Here is a 4,968-nt window from a genome sequence, read left to right on the forward strand (position 1 = left end):
TGCAACGGTTGACTTGATGGCAGCGAGCCTGTCAACACACAGAAGGCCCAGTCCGCCCCCCCCCCCCCCCCCCCCCCCCCCCCCCGCACACCCCCACACCCCCAGGGCCAGGGCAGAAATTACGAGTGTTTTGACTCCACGCCCGCCTTGAGCCTTGAGTTGTCCAAAAAGCCCCAGCGCCCGGAGAAATGACACCGGCTCGCCTCCCAGACGGGCAAAAGGTGAGGCACGGAGACTCACAAATCAGCCACAGCCCTGAGAGAGGGGCAGCTTGAGAAAGAGGAGGAGAGAGGAGGAACGAGAGAGAGAGGAGGAACGAGAGAGAGAGGGAGAGTAGGGTTAGTGGCAATGCAGGAGCACGTGCAACGACACTGTTCCCCCAGGGATTCGAACCTGGGCAGTTACGACACACATCATAATCACAGAGCTCTTGATAAACTGAACTGTTGTCGATTGATTGAACAGAATTCCCCTTATAAACATTGGAGCAATCAAAAAACTAATCAGCAATCCAAGAAATTAAAAGTCATCATACAGCTCTCAACAAACCAACATCTGATTTGCTTTTCTATTTGCGATGATGATAATAATTATTATTATTATTATTATTATTATTATTATTATTATTAACTACTTTATTAATTAATTATATTAAGTCGTAATGTGTAGGGAGGTAGCCTGTCAGGTCATGTGGTTCCGATCGAGCCCTTCTGGGCGTCCACGGCCAGGTTTGATACAGTGTGCGATGCTCTCTGTACAGTTTGCAGGATAGTTTATGGTGGACATAAAGTTTATGGCTTGTCGGATAGTTTGTCAGTAAATGGCAAAGCTAGCTGGGCCAAATGGCCTGTCCTTCCAGTTATGTATTCTTCAGGTCTTATGTTGTGAAAGGGCTGAATGGCCTGTTCCCTTCGTAAGAAGAAGAAGAAGAAGAAGAGTAATGGTTGAACGTGCATCCTTATCTGGTAGAATGTTCCCTTCAGATGTGTGGAACCCGCAGGGTAAAGAGTCATTTGTTTCAGGGCCAGCTGGGTTAAAGTATTAAAGTATTCTTTTCTGGTGTAAAACATCAGAATCATGCTCGGGAATCACCCCCTGGCCCCCCCTCACACACAGGTGTGAATGTGCGTGAGCTGCCAGGAGGCGGAGCTTAGAGGCTGAGCTGTCAGGGGGCGGAGCTTAGAGCCCAAGCTGTCAGGGGGCGGAGCTTAGAGCCCTGCCTGTCAGTCTGCAGAGCTCAGAGACCGGGCTGTCAGGGTGTCAGAGTGATTGACGCGCTGTCTGTCACTTGGGGTCAGGTGTAAGGACAGGCCAGCTGGAGATTAGTCGGCGCTGTCACTCAACGCTGCGGATACTCCAGACCAACAAGACGTTCAATCAGCCCTGCGGCGGAAACATCACGATCCCAGGCGCGTTACGAATATTCATGAGGAGATGTGACAGACGACAATGCCAGGGCAATTGATCTTATGTCCTTTGCCACACCTCCTCATTAATATTCAATAGATGCAACAGAGCACCAGAAACTCCTGTTACCAACACCGGATTCTGCCTATGGGCTTGACTGACGTTAATTAGCTGAATCAGGTGTCATAGTGCTGGCATAAAACAAAAGCCTGCACCCACACCCACTTCAGATTAGATCAGACACCCCTGTTCTAGAGCAAGCCAAACGCCTTTTTCGGTTCAACCCCTTACTGCATATTTAATTCAGAGGGAATTCTGGGTACTGAACCACTCAAGAGATGGAGGTTGTGCAACTTTCAAACAGCAAAATGAAAGGAAGTGAAATGATTGGCCATCTGGGACCTTAGGGCCAAACTTGTCCTCAAGAATACTAAGAATACTGTGTACTTTTTAGTACACAATGTGCGGTATGTAAAAAAATATCCTCCATACTATTTTCTAACCATACTGCCGACGTGTCATTGATGTTTTTGAAGGAAAACGTGAATGAAGCTAACTTTGTTTTTTAAAGCAAAGCTGCACAACCAAAATGGCGTTTGCTTCCTGAAAAGTATGCTGCCATATAGGCCTATACTCAGCAAAAACCATGGAAATTAGCCTATCATCCGGGGATTTTAAGTACGCTACATTTAGAGAAAAAATACACCTACTTAACTATTTTCTCATCCAGTGTACTCAAGCAAGTATGCTCGAGTATACACTTGTTGCACACATACATGGAATACATGATGGAGAAACTGTGTCGCAGAGGTTAGGGGACTGGACTTGTATCTGCTCAGAAGGTCAGTAAATTCGGGACTTCAGTAAAGGGAGCACCTGGCACAGGTGAGTAGAGATGCCGCAGCCCGCCGTGCTGTACAGTAGGAGCGTTTCTCTGGCGCTGGGACAGAGCGCTGCTGTACACCTGAGCCTCCAGTAACACCCCGCCCCGTGTATAAACGCACGCGCTCCTGTGCCGCAGGACATGCCAGACGGCTCGGTCTGTATAGCTGGTGAACGGGGCGGCGTAAGAGGATCCCTCGCAGCCGGGCGGGTCGCTGTCCGATGATGCGCGAGACGGAACGCCGCGTGAGAGCGTGAGCTTCGGTAACCCGGTAACAGCACCTTGGATCGGTGACGCCGCCTGACGAATTTTTTTTCCATTTATTTTTTCGTTTCGGAGAAAGGCACATCATCCGTGCGGACGTGATCCAGGCGACACCCATTTTGTGTGTGTGTGTGTCTGCATATGTGTATGTGAGGGGGTTGTTACTTTTTTTTCTTTTTCCCCTCTTTTCTTGGTTGTAGGGGTTTGTCATTAATGTGTCTCATTGCTTTTGCAACACAAGTTTCCTTGTCATGCAAATAAAGCACATTTGAAATTGAAAGTGGGAGACATTCTCTCTCTCTGTCTCTTTCTCTTTTTCCCTCTTTTCTCTCGCTCTCTCCCTCTCCCATGTTCCTCCTCTGGCTGCACTTCTAAAATCCCACTTTTTTTCCCCCCTCTCGCCAGTGACCTTTGACCTCCGAGTACATTAATACTCCCCCAGCAATAAATCAAGACTGACACACAGCTTGAGCGCGGCCTGATTAAAATCGTTTGTTTAAATTCAATCACCCCCCCTCCTCCCCGCTCCCCCCCACAGTGAACCTGTGACAGTGGTGACACGGGGAGCAGTACAGTCTTTCCACTGGTAATTACTCCCCCCTAGCAGAGCTCACCTGCCTTCTTCCATCACGCCCTGACGGACTCTGTCTTCATCCCACACACCCCCTGCCCCCCCTGCCCCCCATCCTAAAATGCATGTATACACGATTATATTATTTTTAATGAACAAAAGAAATATGAAAAATGAAAAAAATTGATTAAAAAAAACCAGCAGCTGCTATTAGCCGCCGCCGCTAACACTAACGCGCTAACGCCGGGCATTAAAAATCCATGGGCTCATTTCCGGGGCTAACGCCTCGGCTCATTTCTCAGGGCTTCTCCTCCCCGGGCCCGCTCATCCTCGTTATCGTTAGCCTTCCCATCATGCTTAGTGTCAGCGCCGTGACACAGAGGTGAATGGTTAGCATGCGGCCGTCCGGCTCCAGTCAGAGTCCCAGCAATCCATCACCAAACCGCGGCGACTTGGCGAGGCTCCTGCCTAACCGGGAGCAGAACGGGGGAAAGACTGCCACACATCCTTTCACTTTAGCCAACCCGGAAAACAGCAGCTCTGCTTGTTCTTCCAAATACATTTTTCATACTAATTTTCAACCAATTTTAAATTCCCAAAAAGCACTAGTACCATCACAATAACATAACGTAAAATAACAATAATGACCAGAACAGGCCATTCAGCCTAACACGCTCGCCATTTTCCTACCACTAAAGTGCAGCTAGTGCTCGGTTTACCTGCAAACTAGATCATATCTAGTGCGGTATCAAGCCTGCTCTTCAACACCCCCAGAGTTTCTGCCTCTGCTACATGATCCGGCAAGCTATTCCACGCGGTGACTACTCTCTCTCTACTACTACAACTCTGTCTGAAAAAATACTAAATACTCTCTTGCTAATTTCCATTTATGCCCCCCTCGTTCTAACAGAACTCAACCAGAAGAATCTCTTGTAATTCACTTTGTCAGTCGCTTTTATGAAATTAAAAGCTTCAATCAAATCACCCGAGTCTCCCTTTACTAAGCTTGAAGAGGGTAAGCATCTTAAATCTGCGTGAAGAACAGTATACAATACTCTAAGTGTGGTCTGACAAAGGTATTGCATAACTAGGTATAACTTGGATTTATACTCAGTACTTTTGCCTATATATCTCAGCATGTGTGTGTGCGTGCGTGTGCACAAGTGTGTGTGTGTGTGTGTGTGTGTGTGTGTGTGTGTGTGTGTGTGTGTGTGTGTGTGTGTGTGTGTGTGTGTGTGTGTGTGTGTGTGTGTGTGTGTGTGTGTGTGTGTGTGTGTGCGTGTGTGCGCGTGGCAATATTGCTGGCAGAAATCTGCCATTTAACCACCACACACCACACTCTTACTTGGAAACGATGGCATGAACCACGAGCGATGTCGAGAAGCAGAAGCACACTTGTGGGCTCGGCAGGCTGCAGTGGGGTGGGTGGTCCCGCCGTCTCAATTTCAAGGGCATCCACCACATTATTTTCATCCTCGTATTTTTCTTCCATCTATTTTCAGCTGTACAAATTACAGCGAGGAAATAACGCATATCGTGCGGTTCTTGGTCAGCTGGGGACATTTTAAACCTTTATAAAAGCTTGCTGTTTTATTGGCTGACTGCTCCTGGGTCACCAGTGGAGCAAATGAGTTAAAAAGAACAAATGAACAAATACAGAACAGAACATATACAGGCTCATTGGTATTCTAATCCTACAGTTTGTACACACGTACAACAGAAACACAGACGTGTCCCCACAAACCCGCACGGAGATACACATTGGATTATGTGTGAACCAATCACAGCTTGTCCTCGTTAGTATAGTGGTCAGTATCCCCGCCTGTCACGCGGGAGACCGGGG

At 47.8% G+C, this 4,968-nt stretch overlaps 1 non-coding gene across 1 annotated transcript in view; it reads left to right on the plus strand.

Moving 5' to 3' along the window:
• Positions 1–4,916: 4,916 nt before the first annotated feature.
• trnad-guc overlaps positions 4,917–4,968 on the plus strand; it is a 72-nt gene continuing 20 nt past the window's right edge. The window contains exon 1 of the tRNA in view: positions 4,917–4,968. This exon is cut by the window's right edge and continues 20 nt beyond it. This is a non-coding gene — a tRNA (tRNA-Asp).

The sequence above is a fragment of the Anguilla anguilla genome, chromosome 14 (genome assembly GCF_013347855.1).
Source record: "Anguilla anguilla isolate fAngAng1 chromosome 14, fAngAng1.pri, whole genome shotgun sequence".
Taxonomy (NCBI): Eukaryota; Metazoa; Chordata; class Actinopteri; order Anguilliformes; family Anguillidae; genus Anguilla; species Anguilla anguilla.